The 20,135-nt window shown below is 35.5% G+C and overlaps 1 long non-coding RNA gene across 1 annotated transcript in view; it reads right to left on the bottom strand.

The window, feature by feature from the left end:
* Window positions 1–2,167: 2,167 nt before the first annotated feature.
* The window catches only part of LOC122201480, a 35,339-nt gene continuing 17,371 nt past the window's right edge, over window positions 2,168–20,135 (bottom strand). Inside the window, exon 4 of the long non-coding RNA XR_006194196.1 lies at window positions 2,168–2,415. This is a non-coding gene — a long non-coding RNA (uncharacterized LOC122201480). The remainder of the gene's footprint in view (window positions 2,416–20,135) is intronic.

Below are 20,135 nucleotides of genomic sequence, written 5' to 3'. Positions count from 1 at the left end.
TGGGAGCAATTCATAAACCAAGGATTAGAAAGTAGAGCCAAACCTCAGTTCAGCTGTTGTTAGTGATATAGGTGAATCAGTGTCTCACCACTGGAAATTTTCTTTGTCTTTCTGGAAACATTTTCATTTTTTCTCTCTTTAGGTTGGTTTCTCTGCATCTCAAATACAAAAGGGACAAGGATAGATACCCCAACAGGACCATCTGATTAAATGCCTCTTTCATTCAATTATATTATAAAGAACAACAAGGCTTTTTGAATTCTTTTTTTTTAAGTTTATTTATTTATTTTGAGAGAGACAGAGAGCATGAGCAGGGGAGGGCCAGAGAGAGAGAGAAAGAGAAAGAATCCCAAGCAGGCTCTGCACTGTCAATACAGAGCCCAGTGCAAGGCTCAAACTCACACATCATGATATCATGACCTGAACTGAAACCAAGAGCTGGAGGCTTAACCTACTGAGCAACCCAGGTACCTCTAGGCTTCTTGAATTCTAACAAGTGTTTTGCAAGAGAGAGAAATGATAGACATTCATAAACTAATTAACATTATTTGGGGATTTGGAGACTTCAGGTAGATTACTTCTGAGATGACATTATTGTACTGATAATAGTTGTAGACAAAGAGGGGAGGGTCTACTGGATGGGGCAACACCTGTCTACTATATCTAGATAGGAGAAGTAAGTGAATTCATAACATCTTAAAGGAAATAATTTTGCTTAAGAGAAAAGCCTAAGGTTATGTGAATAGCAGTTAAACACCTTGGTGAAAAGGATCTCTAGATGTTAAAGTCATTGGGAAAAGATGTTCCTTCTAAATTCTACCAGGCTGAGCCTACTTTTATCTACCAACCAGAAGCTTCAGGGACTTTGCTGGTGTCTTTTACACGCAGAGCCACTCTTAGGGGCTGCTGTGTATTTATTAAACACCACCAGCACTCATTATGGATGTGTTAAAAATTCAGATCCTTAGAGAGCACAGTAGATCGAAGTATTGACTCCTGTTTCACTTTCCCCATCTGTCCAAACATCAATAACAACAGTGTATGGGGGTCTGGAAGCAGTGGGCTAATGTACCTTCCTTCGATCATAATTCCAGAGTTCGCCTTAATTAAGATTGATTTTTGCCCCTATGTTGTACATCTCTTAACTAACAGAAAAGTCGCAAGGGCACAGTTTTTAAGCATTAAGAATATGAGGATTGAGAAGAGAGTGGAATCAGATCTTGTACTTATGGAGTCTGGAAACTGCATGGCTGATGTGCTTAAAATAAGTCCTCAAGCAGATTCCTAAGGCATTGATGGAGTCACATAAGGGCACTGGAAAAATGAATTGCTCTTCTGACTCACTTCCCTTCATATGTGCTGCCTGGGTGCATTACTGTTTATGGGAGGAAGGAAAGGTACTTTAGATTAAATAAGTGAAGGCCACAGAGGCCAGAATTGTCTGTTTTTATTCTTAGACATTTTCAGAAACATCACTATCATCAACAAAATTCTACTGAGTGCTCACAATACTCCAGGCTTCTTCAAAATACTTGTGCTCAACAAAGGGAAAGTACAGCCTCTGCCCTCAAGCAAATTACAATCTAGAGTAGAAAGTAGACACGGCATTAAGGAAAAGGGAAGGTGAAATCATAAAATGAATGAAAAAAAAAACACTACACAAAGGGATTTTGATTAGTTGTGATTTTACATCTTCATACAGCTACTGAAAAAGAGACTTACTTGGGGAAGTAACTTTAAGAAAGTGTGGGGTTTTGTTTTGTTTTTGTTTTAAGAATCTAAAATATAGACCATTGGGTAGGGAGAAAGAAAGAGACTGTTTCGAGGACTGTAAATATTTCATGCTAGAATTTTAGCTTTCTATGTATTAAAGCATATCATGAGAATAAAAGGTCATGGAAGTGTGTGTGTGTGTGTGTGTGTGTGTGTGTGTGTGTGTGTACTATATACAGAATACTTGCTTCTTTACTTCAAAGAAGATATATTCCAAATGTTAGCTTCTTCAATAATGTTACCATGCCATACAAACACAACAATTTTAAAATGATTATTTTATAAATATTTAAATAAACATTGTAGTAATTACATTTACTCTCTGCTTCCTTTTCTTCCATCTTTTGCTTCATATCAGCTCTGGAAAACATATTGTACATTTGTGTGGCTTAAATTTTGGATAGGTGTGTGGAACATCTGGAGAACTCTGATAGGGATCATTTGGAGGTCGGGATGAGAAAATCCTCATGCTGGTTATAATAGAAAAGAAAGTTATTGCAAGGATTCACTGTCACAGACTTCATTTGCTCAGGAATCCAGGAAAATACTTAGTCAGGGTCTCTCCAAGGTCATCCAGTCTCTTGTTTCTATTCTCTGTAAACAGTTTTCTGTTCTTCTTTGTGTAGAACAGACTACACAGTTCTCAAGGGAAGAAAGAAGAAAAGTGAATGGAAGAAGACAAAGAGAAAGGAAAATGTGATGTGTATCAAAATAAGCATGTGTTGGGTGTGTCTACATTTATAAAAACTCATATGATATAGCAATTCACTGTGGTACATTTTAAAATATTATAGCTGTGGGAACAAAAGAAACATATATGGACTCCTGCTGGCTAGAAGGCACTGAGATTATGAAGAGAAGGAACATATTAATATTACTTCTTTAATGAACAGTAGATGAAAGCTTATGTCTCACTCACATTACATATTTATTTAAGTTAGTGGAGGTACTCTGCTAAAGAACACAGGTGTATAATGTTTCTTCAGTTGGTGGATACACCATCTAGAACACAAAGCCCCCATGATGGCTCCCTTGGCACTGAGGATCACACATCAGCTCTTAAATTATTTAGCATGGCAGTAAAACACATGGCTTTTTCTCTAATCTCATTGAATGGAAGCAGTCATATGAACTCTTATCCCCCTCCCTATATGTGGGTTTTCACTGAGACATAAAGTCACCTGCTATAGGATCTTAGACTAAAAGGACTTATTTGAAAATAACACAATATAGAGTAACTCATAGTGAAAATTCAAGCTGTATGGTCTAGGGCAAGTTTTATCAAAGTATGGCACCTGGACTCAGAGTACCTGGGTGGCTTAGTCAGTTGAGCATCCAACTCCTGATTTTGATCTACTTCAGTCCAATGAGATTGAGCCTTGCATTGGGCTCTGCCCTGAGTATGGAGTTTGCTTGGGATTCTCTCTCTCCCTACCCCCCTCTCTCTCTCTGTCCTTCTCCTCCACATATCACTCTATTTCTATCTCTCAAAATAAATAAATTAACATTTAAAAAAAAAGTGTGATACCTGGACCAGTGACATCAGCATCATCTAGCTTCTTGTTAGAAACTCAAAATCTTAGCCCTGCCTCATTCTGGGGTGAGGCTTAGAAATCTGTTTCGACAAGTTCTCCAATGTTTGAATGTGTGCTAGAATTTGAGAAACATTGTTCTAGTCTGTGAGTGCTATAAAGGTATAAAAATATAGAAATATAAATATATAAATACAAATATAAATAGAATTCAAACCATAAATCTCTCCTTTTTAGTGTATTTGTGATAGCTAGATCTAATAGCAATGATAATAATAGCTTATTATGTTCTATATACTATGCTTACTGTCTGACATGGTACAATTCTCAAAATAATTATATGACATAGATCTTCTTGTTATTTCCACTTTACACAATAACCTACCTAAGCATCAACAGGATAAATCAGAGGATAAATCTCATAGCTTTATGAGAAAATTAGCTAATATAGAAACCTAAGAAGTATAGTTTCAGAGTAGGGGTTTTAAGGTCAATTTATTTTCCTCAGTAAGACTTAATTCAACCTACATTTGCCATTTTTCTTGTAATGTGTCTACATACAGGGATTGAGTGCCCTCGTCTGTAGAGATACAAGTCTACCCATTGACCCTATTCTCAAGCTTTGTTCCATTTTCCTTTCCTAATCCCCCACATTTTGCATATTTTATAGACTTAATTACTACATCCTTCTGCTGCTGTTTCCAGGGGCAACCTCTCTGGTTGTACTTTGTCAAAACTGTCCCAATTCTTTAATTCTTGGATTACTACAAGCATGCAGTGAGGAGGTGTAATAATGCAACTTGTAGAAAACTTATTCTTCAGGACTTCCAAGGGTGCTTCTAGGAAGGCAGAACCTACCTTAATCTTTAGCAGTTAAAATTGGTCTTCTTTGCTCTAATATCTCCTCCCTTATGTCTAAATGCTCCCTAAGTGGTTTGTTACAACTACACATCAATAGTATTTACCCTCCTGAAACTAAAAAGGCTATATGTGTTAATTTCCTATTGCTGCTATAACAAATAACCACAAACCTAGTAGCATAAAACAACATAAATGTATTATTTTATAGTTCTAGAAGTCAGAAACATGACATAGGTACCACTGGGCTAAAATCAAGATGTTGGCAGGGCTTTTCTCCTTTCTGAAGACTCCAGGGGAAATCTGTTTCTTGTTCTTTTCAGCTTCTAGAAGCTGCCTGCATTCCTTGGCTCATCACTGTCTTCTGTCTTCAAAGCCAGCAATAGACAATTTTTCAAATCTCATCATTTGGACACTAACTTTTATGCTTCTTTATTCTCTGTGATTACATTGGATATAGTTCATAATCTAGGGTAATCTCTTATTTTAAAATCCAGCTAGTAAGCAATCTTGATTTATCTGCAACCTTAATACTCCCTTTCCATGTAATGTAGCAAAGTCACAGATTCTGGAGATTAAGGTGTTGACATCTTTGGATGGGTTGGGGGATGGTATTCTGCCTACCATACTGACCAACTCAGAATGGTAAATTTCATTATTTTACTGAACACGATGTATGGTTTTACAAAAGCAGACACATTTGTTGTGAGTATAGAATTGCAAGTCACATGAACTTGCTTATTAATTTCTTAATCAAGCTACATCTCTAATGAAAATGGCTGTATGTTCCCAAACATCCCAAAATATCATTTAGTTTTTTCTCTTTCAATCTGTGTAGCACTTCTGGCTCCAAATCTCACATCCTGTGAGATTTCCATGATACCCCACTCCCATCCAGCTGCATTCATTCCACATTTCTCTACCATCAGTATCTTTGGCTAAGTATCCAGGACTCATTTACATACTTCTTTCTGCTTAACAACACCTATTACTAGATTTCTTGTGTGTGTGTGTGTGTGTGTGTGTGTGTGTGTGTGTGTGATATGTGGGCATTTTGCTACTTTATTGTGTGTTTCTTGTCCTTCCCTTACTAATGCTATCCACTTCCCAAGGATAAAGTACAAGCTGTGCCTCTTTAGTTTCTATTAGTCTCTAATGCAGAGTTTTGTTTATTTTTGCCTAAAAGTTTTCTGAAATTCATGTGACACACAAAGTTATACTTTAAAAATGTAGTTCTTGAGAGTACTTTATAATTAATTGAATAATACACAATCCTTTATTCTCATTATTTTTCCATCCTTTCTAAGTGAAGCCTTTGATAGAATCCATTCTTGATCAAAAAAACACAACTCTCAGTAAAGTACCCACAGATTTTTAGGACTTGCTATACTGTGCTTAACACTGTGCTAAAACTTTACATACATTTGTATTATAACAAGAAGTTTCTGAGTTAAATGCTATTCCTACACTGTAATTTTTAACCAGGTAAACTGAGTCACAGAGATTTTGAGTAACTTATTTATGACTACACAGCAAGTAAGGGGCAGAGTGAGGATTGACCTTTCTATCACAAACCCCAAAAGTATGAGCTTTAGTATGAGCTGTAGGTCCTGGACTTCTAGGATATTCACTTCAGTTGCTCAATCAGCTGCCTTGGGAACCACATCAAATCAAACCTATCAGGCTACCAACTGCTTTTTTCAATTCACTTCAATTCAACTCAGTTCAATTCAATTCAATTCAAGAAGTATTTCCTGAATGTATGCTACAAGCCTGGTGTCATTCACCTGTGATTTTGCAGTGTTTATGCTAACTCAGCCTTAGAGCATTATACACTCTTCAGAATATACTGTCTCTCAAATACAGAAATCATTAATGTCAAGGGCATTCTTAAAATTGCTATCAATGCAAAAGCTTTCTGAATACAGCATATAGATGTTAAAAAGAAAAAAAAAATGAACTTGATTTGAATAAAAGAAAATTAGCAGCAGTTGTTTTGTCAGTTCTTTTCAGAAAGCAGTTATACTTAATGCGGAGCAAAATGTCCCAGGGATGTTTGCATGGAGAGGAAATAGTTGCGATGGAAGTGGCTTGGCTTCTTGGTAATGAAAAGAAAAAAATGTAAGAAAGGGGTAGAGAGGAGACGGAGAAGGGCCCAGTGTGGAAAATTATACTAAAAGAGTACTAATTTTTTGTTGGTCCCTCCCACACATGTGCACACTTGTTTTGGAGATCTCATTTCTCAGAGACAATGTTACCTCTGATTTCAGAGGATCATAGCAAATTAACTCAACCCTTTGTTCTCATTACTCTTTAAAAAGCCGCAAAAGGCAGATGGTACAAACTAACTAGTCAGGACTCCTCTAAAACACAGAGCATAGTAAACCTGTTATGAATTTTGGAGGCAGGTAGGGTTGTTCATCTGACTATGGCCCAGGATTCATCTTTCTTTTTAGGCTTTAAGAGATTCTAGGGGGACAGTCAGATTCTGAAGGCGGAGTACATTTGTCTGTGTGCACTTTTAGGAAAATTTCAAGAATTAGTTTTCACTTGAGAGTTCTATTAATTCCATCCTCTGACTTGTCTCTCTTCATACTGCACAGCATCCTCCAGAAGCTAAAAAAAAAGTCTCTCGAGGTCCTTGAAGTAATGAGAAAGCTGATTTGTTCCCTGTCTAATAATTATACTTTGATTTCTCCATAACAGTCTTTAGTTTATTGCCAGTTGTCACTAAAACTTTTTTGCAGCTTTAACCTCTCTGTGATACATCCTGCCCCTTTCCTGCAGATCCGTCCTCAGTGGGCCACATCTCCTTTGCAATTCCCATCTATGTGAATTTGTCCACTAGGTGGAGATGTAACAATTTAGCTCACAGATCACAGTGTGAGACAGATTAAATTCACTGACCACTGCTCAGTACTCTGGGGAAGCATATTGCTATGGCCCAGAATTGCAAATCAAGTGCAGAGTCAGAAAACAGAACAACAAATCCCATAACAGGAGCACAATTGGAGATAACAAATTCCATGGGACAAATGCACGTTGATTCCACAAGCGAGCCCTGTGTTAGGCCTCCGGAATTGCTTGACTAATTCCTGTTTGGTTTGTAGTAGTGGGGGGGTGGGAAACTCTGCACCAAGTCAGGAAGCTGGGTTCTGAACCCAACTCTGCCACTCACCAGCTGCGGGCTTTATGTTTCTGAAACTCTGTGTTCATATCTATAAAATGAAAGGGTTAGAGCACAGGACTCTGAGGGTCTCTTCCAACTGTAACTCTGGATTTTACTATAAATATTGTAATCAAACTGCAACATTTTTTTTATAAAAACGGGGGAAGGTGTAAGTTTAAATATCTGCTCTTCAAGTCTTCTGAGTTAAAGTCTGTCTCTATCTATATCTATATACAGTTGTAAAATACATATTAGAATATTTTTTCCCACTTTTATTTAATTTAAAAGATAGGACCAAGTAGGAGATTTCCAACTCTAAATTTAAGATGTTGATTTTGTAAATGTAAAGGCAAAACGGTGGCTTTCTTGGAATGAATTTACTCGTAACTGCTCTCCTCCAAACAAGCTTGCCTAGCAAATTTACTTTGTTTGGTTAAGTATCCACACACATACACACACACACACACACACACACACACACACACACACACATATATATATATATATATATATATATATATATATATATGTATATGACCTGCATAACATCTTTTTCTATTGTGGTGAATTAATACTGCTAGATTGCAAATCTGATGCAAAAGTTGCTTTTCACTGAGAAATGTGAATATTTTCTATTTACAGTTTATTGGTGATTCTTTTTTCATGCCTATGTCTCAGTTTTATATCCTTAAACAAAATTCTTTTATTTTTAGAACATTCAATTTTCTTTTGCTCTAAAATCAGAATGAATACATCTTTTGTCAGAAGATACTAGAAATTGATATCCTGCCTTCCTGTCCTGATCTGTTTGATTCAAATTCTTCTGTTCTAATCTGTTTTTGTAAAACATTAATTGAACACATAGAAGCACAGAAAACCACACACACACGCACACACACACATATATATGTGTGTATATGTGTATATATATGTGTATATATACTGTGGAAAGGCATGAGAGATCTTTCAGTTAAACTCTTTTTATTACACCAATGAGAAATTGAAGACCCAGAGGTTAAGTGGTTTACCCAAGGTTATTCAGCAAATGAGTGAATATTGTTTCAGGAGGAAGCTCAACTTGAACAAAGAAAGGGCTAAATCCATTCTTTATTTTCTCTACCTATATAACCCCAATATTTTGACCCAAGCATAACATGACATCTGCAAGATGGGATCACATATGCTGTGGCTGGCATGTAGAAATAATGCAAAGCAAATTGTAAAGTATACCCGATAGTGTCATAACTGAACTATAACACAAAGAATGGAGTAGAGCAGAGGCTTCCATAATGTTTTCCCTGGTAATTAGTCCAATGAAGTGGACCCACCAAAAGGGCTCTCCATCAAGTAAATTGATGCAGACTCTGTTCTAGAACAATCTTTAGCCACATTTTTTTAAGTCCTTCTCTCAAGTAGGCCTCAACCTTTCTCACCCTCCCAACCACAGAGGTCTATCTTTATTTAACTTACTAGCTCAGTTGTAGCAAAAATACTCCTAAGTCAATTTAGTGATAATTTCCCACCTTTGAGTCTGAACACTGTGGCCTGACTTCAGGAAGAATCCTGTAAAGTCAGTTTAGCTAGAATCTCCTGCCCTTGATGTCTCCTCTTCGTATTTTTCCATCCACTGTTCCCTTCCCTCTGTTCCTTGACTCTAAATCCTTAGCTGTCTCTCATTTATTTAGAGTTGAACTCAATCTCTCTCCCCTGTTACAATGCTGTCATTGCAAAAATATTGAATAAATTCTTCCATACCATAACAAGTGTCAGGATACTTTTTTTTCTTTAATAAAATACAAGGAAATACTACATATTCACTTTACATGGGATCCACTAATCATGTAGCAAACTTAAGACTTTAATAAGTTCTACAATAGAGAAAAACGTTTACCACTATTTAACCAATTATTGCTCAATCACTTGGATTTTTTTTCCCTTAAGGATTATATACCAACATCCATGTGATTTAGTTCCAATATAATTGATTTTATGATCAGAACCTATGTTTCCTGTCATTATCGGAAGCCTCTTATTTTCCAGGTATGCATACCTGTGAATGAATCAATGGACACTACAGATAGGAAGATGGGGGTAGGGAGCTCTGGTCAGGACTTCCCTCTGTACTTGTGAGGAAATGCTCTGAGCTGCTTCCATGTTCATATTTAAGAATCCTTCATGACAGAAAATGAACTTGTAACCAGAGTTCCATGTATGCAAACTAAAGACAGAAACTGTAACTATTGCACTTAATATATTTATATTGTAAATTCTGCATTCCTCTCTAACATTTGTTTTCACGTGAAATTATATTTGTGAAATTATAATTTCACATGAAATTATATTTCCTTCAAAACTTAGGTGTCATGCCCTTCAAAAAGTGAAGAAAATGTATAATTCATAGAAATATATCATGTTTATCTGGTAACGTGGACCTTCATAAATTTGGGGAAATGCAAAGCCGGCAGAGACAAGAGAACAGATTTAATTGGAAATCCGTGATGTGATTTCCTATTCTGCTTCCTTTTTGGTTGTGTGATCTTGTTCTAATCACCTGCCTTATCTGAGGCCTCACACCAGCCAAATGGGGTCCATCAGAGCCGCTCTGCCTACCACACAGTGTCTCTATGATCTCAAAGGTAATAAGTAGCATATGGAGAAACTGTGTATAGTGCTTTACAAACATAAGTCTCTATTATTATTGTATGGGATAGATGACAAAACTGGTATCTTATTACTTATCAAATTTGTTCTCAGGAAGAAACGTTGCCTTGCAATATTTGGTCAGAATAATTATCAATAGTGTAGTGGGGTTAGAAACAATACTTCATTTTAATTGAACCAAAGAAAACAGGGAAGAGGAGGGGTATATATCTCAGACCTGATCCACTAAATTAAAAGAGTTGTATAAAAACACTATATACCCATCTGGTGATATTAGCATCTCATTTTGTGAATGAAAAATTCACATCATATTGTAAGCTATGCTAGGATAGGAATGTCCTCCAGATGTATTCTCAAAACAACCTTAAAGTTTGCATTAAAAAAATCATAGGATTAAATGGCTTTCTTTTTTCTTGTCAAAGTTAGCAATGCTTTCACTGGGGTTCTTTTTAGCTCTCTGAAGAACAAGAACACTCCCTATTGACTCAGAGGAGAAGAAAGCCTGTAACTAACATTCTGTATGGGTGTGGGTGGGAATGGGTATCAGATCATCTTAATATAATTTCATGGTTACATCAGAGAATGTCATAGATATATCAGAGGACAGCAGCATGTGAAGAAAAAGTGCTAACATGAGAGTCAGGATATTAGAGTATTTTAATTCAGCCAATCCATTTTTATTGAACACTTTCTGTCTACCTGGCTGGCCACTAGGTTAACAATGGGCAGCAAAGAATATGGAGGCCCTGGCCTCCATCAGACAGTAAGGGGTGGGGAAGCCAGGATTAACTGAGATGAACTTAATCCAAGAATGGGAGGATATAATTGCTTGTGGTGGGTCAGGATGTGGATGGAGAATGCTTTGAATAAAATTCCTTAGAGTTCACCCCAAAGTAATGATACAACACAACTGCAATTTGGGCAGAAACCCAAAAATCTTTATTGGTCTAAAACTTCCTAAATTTTATTTTATTTATTTATTTTTTAATTTTTAGAAATGTTTATTTATTTGAGAGAGAGGGAGAGCTGGAGAGGCAGAGAGAAAAGGAGAACAGAATACGAAGTAGCCTCCAGACTCTGAGCTATCAGCAAAGAGCCCTATGGTGGGGCTCGAACTCATGAACTGTGAGATTGTGACCTGGGCTGAAAGTCAGAGGCTTAACCGACTGAGCCACCAGGTGCCCCTTAATTTCCTAAATTTTAAAGTTATTTAAATTTTTTTAATGTTTATTTTTTTTTTTTGAGAGAGAGACAGAGAGCTAGCAGGGGAGGGGCAGAGAGAGAGGGAGGCATAGAATTCGAAGCAGGCTCCAGGCTTTGAGCTGTCAGCACAGAGCCCAATGTGGGGCTTGAACTCACGAACAGAGAGATCATGACCCAAGCAAAAGTCAGACACTTAAGTGACTAAGCTACACAGGTACCCCTAAAGTTATTTCAGAGAACACTGGAAAGTAGGACTGGAAAGAACATTGAAGGGAGAAACAGAGTCTAGACTCAACTTTGCTCCTGATAAGTTTGTAGTCTTAGAAAAGTCCCTAGACTTTTGTATTTTTTTTAATCAAAGATTGAACTAGACATTCCTAATATCTGATCTATATCTCATCTTCTGTAATTTTATGATTCTAGTTACCACTATAGTTATTCCTGATAGTTTACTCAAATTAAATATTCACATCTTTTTCCACTAGAATTTATTATGAAAAATGATCGACTACTAAAATGTATCAATTGGCAAGATGGATTTAAATAACTGGAGATTTATCTCTGGGAATGAATAAAGTTTTTATTCTTTTTTTTTAAATATAGTATTCCTTATGTTGTAACAGGACACCTCCCACTATTCCTACACATTTCATATAATGCACTGAGGTTAGCACTGTTTAATAGCCTGCAAGTTACAATTAACGAGCAGTGCTGAACAATTGCCTAAAGGGCCATGAGGTCTGCTTTGACATTGCATTTCTCTGCACAGGAACAACATTTGAATTTTTTTTTTCCTTTTTCACGCAAGTAACTCAGTTGCTTGGGGAAAAAATAATTCCAAAACACAATATCATCTTAGGCTCAAATAATGAATGACTTGTGTACTGCTTACTATAACTATTAATATTTCAAACTAAACTTATCATGCACCCCGAACTAAAGCTGAGGTAGACAGGTGTGGGGTATGATCTATTACTATAGAGCAGTAATATCTATTGAAGAAAACTAGCTAGTGGAGAGGAGGTTTGAAGCTACTTGGAGATGCATAGTATTACTGACAACTAGCGAAGACAAAATCTTAGTATTGTGCATGGTTTTGCAATGTATAATGATTACTAGGCACTCCACTAGCAAAGTAATCTTTAATCCATAGATCTCCAAACATCTTAAACACATTGATTTATTAAATGTGGCCTCTGCAACAGTAATGCATTCAAAATTAAATCACTTAACCTCCCAGTTCAATATTGTTACTGTTGTCTGATGCTATATCTACATGACACTGAAACAAGAAGCCAAGTCAGTCAATTCATTTTAAAAAAAAGTCAAACTTGTTAATTGCATTGTGTCAAATTAGCTAATTGGTATTGTGTCCATCAAATAATGAACTTCCTGGCTGAATTATTATTTTTCAGCTGATTGATTTGGACTGATGTGGAATCCACATGTGAGGGTCTTATAATCTTTGGTTTGTTTGTTTTTTGTAAATTTTCAAACTAGACTTTTTGCTTTTTATTATCTATGTCTTACAATAATTAATAAAAATGATCTTTTGTATATCAGGATGATGATGATTAGTGCTGAAAGAGTTAAGTTTTATAATGCATTGGTTAAAATTCTAAACCTAAGATCTCAAAAGTCTAAATGATAGAGATGATCCTCTTTCAACTTGCATTTCATTTTGTAATTTTACTGAGTTTTACATTTTAATGATGCAAGTAAACTCTCTTCATTGAGTTTTCAGAAGGCACTACAATTTCTCAATAGAGCTAAGAAGATTCTCTTATCAGGTTGTATGAAAATCATTGTATAAAAATTAAGGAAATAGCACACTTCTGACAGTTTTTGATGTTTATTTATTTATTTATTTATTTGGGGTGTGGGGCAGAGAGAGAGACAGGGAGAGAGAGAATCCCAAACAGGCTGTGTTCAGTGTGGAGCCCAGTGGGGGGTTCGATCTCATGACAGCAAGATTGCACCCTAAGCTGATATCAAGATTTGGATCCTTCACGGACTGAGCCACCCAGGTGCCCCCTGACTTTTTAAGTCACCATTATTCTAAGTATGTAACCTCAATATAGTATCTCAATAAAAACAAAAAATAGTCTGTGACACTTAGTTTTGACTAGGTAGAAGGATACCCTCTACGAATAATTTATATTTAGTCAAGTAAAAGCAAAACCAGCATATCCTGGGCTTCTGATGAGGCTCAGTATAGCTAATGTTTACTGAAGGACTTTGATATTGCTACCACCAATGATTCTTATAACAGAAGCCATGCATATATCCATGCATTATGAGCTGACAATCTTCAAAGATTGATCTTGCTAAAACTTGTTAAATAGAACTAAAAGAGACCTCAGGATGTGTGCTAGTGTACATCTTACTTTTTAGATCAGGAAAGTCTATAGTGGTTATTATTTGGGTCTCTGATGTTTATACTCTGATAATCAGATGTTTGTTACTAAAAACCTTCCTACATCTATCAATGATCTCAAGGACTTTACTGTAATAGAAGTATGACAAAAATTAGAGATAAATGATCATATAATAATACTGATGCTAATTATAGTGGGATGCTGATGATGGTAATAATTTACATTTATGGATAATCTGTATGCAGTACAGCATAGTAGTTAAAAATATAAGTTCTAGAGTCAGACTATTTTAGTTCAAATTACAGGTTCATTACTGTGACTTAGCTAAGCATCAACTGTTTTACCTAGAAAAAGGGATTAGACAAAGTGTATACTTCATTTGATCACTGAGAAGATTAAAGAATGCAATGCATGTAAGGTTTTGGCAAAGTATCTTGCATATAGAACACTCAACAAAACATTAACAGTTATTTTGTGCCAGGTCAATCAATGACTGAACAAAATGATTATTATTCTCATATTACAGTTTAGGAAACTGAGTCTCAGAGACTTTAAGTAATTTGACCCAGGGGAAATAGCTGGTAAATAATAGTGTGATTGTTACCGCAAACAGTAGAAGATGGCAATTATAGAGATTCTTATAACTGCATTTTAAACATCTTTAATGTAATTACCAATGCTTTGGTGAACAGAGACTGTTTGGAGTCCTTCTAGAAAAAATAGTGAGGGAGTGAGTGAAAGGAATGCATAGGTTGGTCCAACATTCCTATTCTCCTAAGCCTTTGGATTCTTTTCTCTACATTCTAATATAGGCCAACACTGAGTCCATGGTTCAGTCAACCAACTAGGGGAACTGTGAAAAACATGACCAGCTGTTCATGTTAACTCTTCAAATTCAGAATCTCTGGTATATGTACAGTTATTAATGGCTTTAGGCAAATAGGCAAATCCAATGTTATGTTCTTTCTTCCCTAACCTAGCACTCTTAGAATCCATTTGTAGATAGATAGATAGTCTCATATTTCAAAATACTGAAATCCATCTCACGTAATATACTAGCTTTTTGTGTGTAAGTCTGTAATTCTTTCCTGAAATTATTCTGAAATCTGATTCTAGTCAAGGGTCTGGAAGCAAAGTTGGGTACTGGTATTGGATACTGAAAGAATTAATATCCCTTTGAAAGAATACTGCCTCAAATTAGCTCACTGTAGCCATTCAAACAAAGTACATTGTTTCTTTAGAGGGGGGATTCAGGAGAGCTGCATCTACCAGTAAGGGAGTTCTATGACATTTAGAGAGTTAAGGTACTCATATGCATCTACATCTATCCAAATATCCCCATTTCAATCCTTAGGTCCAACCATTTTCCAAACACTGTCCTAGCATTCATATGAGACCTTGTGCATCCATAAACTCAATTGATTTTCCTTCCTGAAGAATTAATTGTTAGCTCTATTTTTTTTTCAGATAGATCCATTCTACAGCTATAAACGGATGGATAGACTTTTTAAAAGGGCAATTATAGAAGTTCTATGGCTTTCTGACCATATACTGAACATACAAAGTGCTGATCTTGACATTGTCTTCCTGAATGCTCTCCAGGACAATCAGAATCAGCCATGCTACTTTACAGTTAATTCTTGAGTGCCTCACACCCTACATAATATTGTATTGTGGAAACTACTTGATTTGCTTCATTAAGTCTTATACAAGTAATAATTTCAATAGCTGTTTGACACTGTATGCTTTGGAACATCACTACCCTATGTTCTGTTTTCCATTTCTAGGGATTCCTTCAACACTAACCATTAAAGATTAGCTATCTTACATCACCACCTTTGAAGCTCTATTTTCTGGAATTACTTCTGGTAACAAATGCTGTATTTGAGATTGATCAAAACAAGACCATATACTCCTCTAATTATTCCTAGAAGGGTGGATAGGATATAATACAAGAAATTGGGTGCTATAGAACCACTGGCAAAAAAGGAGAATCTAAGGTCAGGGAAATTGCTAGTATCTCATATTTGCTACTAAATTTCATTTTCATTTTCATTCAGAGAGTAAAGAGATTGCAGAAGCCAAAGCAATAATCACTATTGCTTGGGGCCTACAATCAGGTGATTTGCTAAAAGGATTCTGCAAATTTTTCAGGATTTGAATCTACTCACCTGCTTATTGTTGCTGGAGTAGCAATAATATCACTAGTGTCTACCTTTCAACTTTCAGTCTAATTTGTATGAATTGCATTGGTAGAAGATAAGCTAGACACCTGCTGCCAAAGTATTCCCAAATGAGTTATAAGTGGGTTATACCACATTACATGTACTCTTTAACTCTTAATATACTGACTGGCGATTGGTTTAAAAAATGCTTACTCCTCACTAGTCGTTGCCATTGTAAATCTTTATCAGTAGTATCACACATAATTAAATATCTCTGTAACTGTTATAAGTACATATATCTACCGTAGTACAAAGATTCTCAAAGTATACCACAAATAGATTGGTTAATTAAAGCCCCTTGCTCTTGTAGTAGTGATTTTTAACTTCCCTGAGGCTGAGAATTCTCTAATTTCTCATTCCAATGTAATTCAATATCCCTTTTTAATTTCTGAAGACATAGGAAGGAGAGTCCTTTAAAAATGGTTTTCCAAAGATACAATCATGGAATGCTGGCCACTTTATACACATAATCAATTTAATTTGTCACAACAATATTATGAAGCAGACATTTCAAGTGCCTATCTTTTATAGGTAGATAAATTGTGGACCACTTGAATTGAGTAGGAGGTAAAAACACAGTTATTAAACAGTACAACTGTGGAGTCTGAACTCCCAACTGCTGCCACATGATGTTACTTCTCAGAGTACAGATAGGATTACATCTCCAAACTTGTAGCATCAAATATTGTTTTCTCCTAGAATGTAGAATAAATCTCATTCCCTCTCTCTCCCTTTCTCTCTCTCTGTCACTCTCTCTCTCTCTCTTTCATCTCTAGTTCTTTCTCTTTCTTTATCTCTACCTTTAACTCTCCACTAAAGAATCCTTTCCTGTTCTCATTCTTAACTTTGTAAAGACTTCCTACCTTCCTTCTGGGCATTCAATTTGTTTTTCCTTCTCTCAGCCATTTTTCAGTTTTTATTAGATTCTTTGTTCATCCCTGTCCTGGCCAAACAGTATGATCACAAAATTATTACGCATTTATTTCCATTTCCTCAAACATAAATATATACAACATAAAGTAATAATAATTAATGCAAATAATAAAGACATTTATCACTTAGGAAAAAATACTGTTTTTTAGGTCTTCTTTGCAAATTATAAAGAAGTAGCTGGAAGTTGCAAGTTAGTCATATATATTCATCAGACAGGACCTGAACTTGAAAGTAGTAAGATAGAATTTTTAAACTTTATTTCATAACTCAGCCATGCCCATTAATTTAGACTGACTTTTCCCTAATTAATATAAATTAACTGAATCATACTTAACTCTCCTCATAGGTATGTACACACATGCACACTCACACACACGTATCAACAAACAAATTTTACGCAGATATAATTGCAGTGGTTTCCCATGTCTTAATTTTTCTCTGGCAATATTGCTTTCTTCATCCATTTAAATATAACAAAATTACAACATCAGCTCCCTGTAACTGTGCAATGTTGATTACATTCAATAAATTAACTGAAGAAAGTCACCAACACTAAAGAAAATGGTGCCCAATCACTTATTGAAGTTACTGCTCAAAAGCTGTATTTTTTTTCCGATAAATACACACAGAAATTATTCCCAGAGGATGTAATTCAAATTAGTCAGCTCCAAAGGGTTAACACAAGCACCATCAAGCCACTCCTTTACCTGGCAAATTATATCACTCTTCAGCATATGTCACTTGCACAACTTTTCAACTCTTTCCTTCCTAAGGTAATAGGCCCAGAAGCTGGATGCTGCTGCGCTTTGGCACCTGTCATTTTGACATTTCATGCTTTCTTTAGAAAAGAGAAGTTGGTAGAATGTGAGAAAAGTGGAACTTTGACAGGTTGTCAGAATATCTTGCAGCACAAACCAACCTGCCAGCCAGCCTGTTTTCTGGTATATTTCAAAGTCTCCTAGCAAACGAACTGCAGTTACTGACTGAAGAACTTCTTAAATAAGAAGACTCCTTACTTTTTACAAGATTGAAATTAAATAATTTTCCCTGAATTGGTTTAAATTTTAAGTGGCTTACTTACAGTTGCATATCAAATAAAATATAGCTTGGATAAGCGAGATTTGATAAAAAGTATCTGAACTGCTTCTTTTATTTGACATTAACCTTCTTTGATTGAGGATGGGCATCTATAAATCCGAAGTAATTAATTAAATGACCTTGAGTTTGGAATCAGTGAATAGTTAGTGCCTTGTTCAAAACTAAAAGGTTTTGGCATGCAGGCACCAGCAAGGGAGCAAGGAAAAAATAGGTCAGTAACTGTGACTTTAAGAATACTAGCAACAAATGGAGTAAGAATGTAGGTTAGCTGTGATAAGCTATGGGAAATGGTCATGCAGACAAATGGCCTGTATAAAATATGTTAGTGATGCCAAGATCTTCTACTAACTTCACTTCACTTTTGAATGTTTGCAGATACACAGTTTAGCCCAGGAAGAAAAACAAATACTACAACATTGTGAAGTCAAATTATTGAGGATAAAAGTATTTCATTTTTTTAAATCTGAACTTGATACCAAAAACAAAACAAAACTAAACTAAACTAAACTAAACTAAAATAAAATAAAATAGAGGAAAGAAGAAAATGTTATATAACTCTCCTAGTATTCCTATTATAAAATTTTCAGATAAGTCTTACTCTTAAAATCACTTTTTTCAGGTTCTCCTCCCCATCACGAGTTAGTAACTATAAATCAGTATGTAGTTCATTCTAGGATGATTTATATGTCTTTCTCTGTATACCTTTGAAACTACTTCTAAAAGAAAAAAGTATTTGGGTTTTGTTTAATTGAGATTTTATGGCATCTAGGGTATAATGCCAACAGTTAATGTCCATCTAACTTCTGTAATAAACCTTTAATCTGTGACTTTTTAAAAATAAGACACTTTGTTAAAATCACTGCATTGTATTTAATACAGTTTCTATCTGTATGACCAAGTGCACCCCCCTAAATGTTATATCCTCTTTTTCTTTCTGACACAAGATTCAACAGATATATGTCAACAGTATATATGTCCCACACATACTGACTTCTAAGGGAATTGTTCTGAAGCACAACTACTGTCTAAATGACTCTGTTTTACATTGTGAGACTTACCCAGCACATTATTTAGCAAAAGGGAGGATCAGTGTGCAAAGGCTAGCCCAAGACCTCCTTGATTAAAAAAAAAATGATTAGCTCCAAGAGACATTTTTTCTCTCTCTGGAGAATTTGCAAGGTAGAAATGGAGTACTAGAGTATAATCAATGAGAATTCCTTGATTTTGAGTTGGAGCTGGCCAGGCAAACTAAATACCCATATTTTGAAGGACCAGTAATGGCATTGGAGGTAGACTAATCAATGGGTAGCTAATCATTTAGTAGATAGAGTATATGTGCAGATAAAAGCAGAGATGCCATGACCAAAAATGTCTGCTCTCCAGGGTCCTGGCAAATTTTAAGACAAGTCTATTCTTATCATAAGCATATTTTTCCTGAACTTGAGTGGAGCAGTTCCTTAATACCAATAAAACTCTGCTTATAATAGGCCATTCTAAGCAAATGTGAACCTATCCATAAAAATCATTATCCTTTCCATTTAAAGATTATATTTTTAAACATTTTGCTGTTCATTCACATAATGGCAAAATCTGATGCATTTGCTAAAATCCTTTCAATCCTGTTCACATATATTAACCTGTCACCTGGAGAGTCTTTTTTTTTTTTTATCTTTCTCTTTTAATTTTTAAATTAACTGCCTCTTTTGCAGACTCTTTTCTGTTGGTGGTTAAGCACTGCATTTTCTCTTTCAGGATGATTCACTCCATCTCTTACATCTCTCTATATTTTTTATTCTGTTGCTTGTTTGTCATTTTTTCTATTTCCTTAATGAGGAGTAAATATGCTACAAAGTCCCAGGCTGTGATTCAGGGTATCCAGATTATAATCTTTCTTATAAATAGGGGACCTGGGGAAAATCACTTTACTTTTTGCATGCCAGTTTTCTCATCTAGAAAAGCCTAATAATATTACTGACTCATAATTTGTCATGAAGTTTAAATGGAATTGCACACATGAAATTTCTTAACACAATACCTGGAAATTGGCAGATGTCTAATAACATGTGAGGAATTTAGACCTAGAAGACTTTGTTCAATCTTTTGAGGTATTTCCTCAGGGAATATTGTACTTCCTTTAGTCCACATAAGTACTTCTTATGTGCTAGAGACTTCATTTTCATATATACTCCCAACACCTGTGGTTGTCTCATTATTCTTATTTTACCAATAAGAAAATTGAGGCAACAACAGTTGAAATAGTTGGCCCAAGTATAAGTAAATGGAAGCATCAACATCCAAATAAATT

Source organism: Panthera leo, chromosome A1 (genome assembly GCF_018350215.1).
Source record: "Panthera leo isolate Ple1 chromosome A1, P.leo_Ple1_pat1.1, whole genome shotgun sequence".
NCBI classification, from domain to species: domain Eukaryota; kingdom Metazoa; phylum Chordata; class Mammalia; order Carnivora; family Felidae; genus Panthera; species Panthera leo.
Note: the sequence above shows the minus strand (reverse complement) of the source record. Positions and strands in the feature narration are given on the sequence as shown.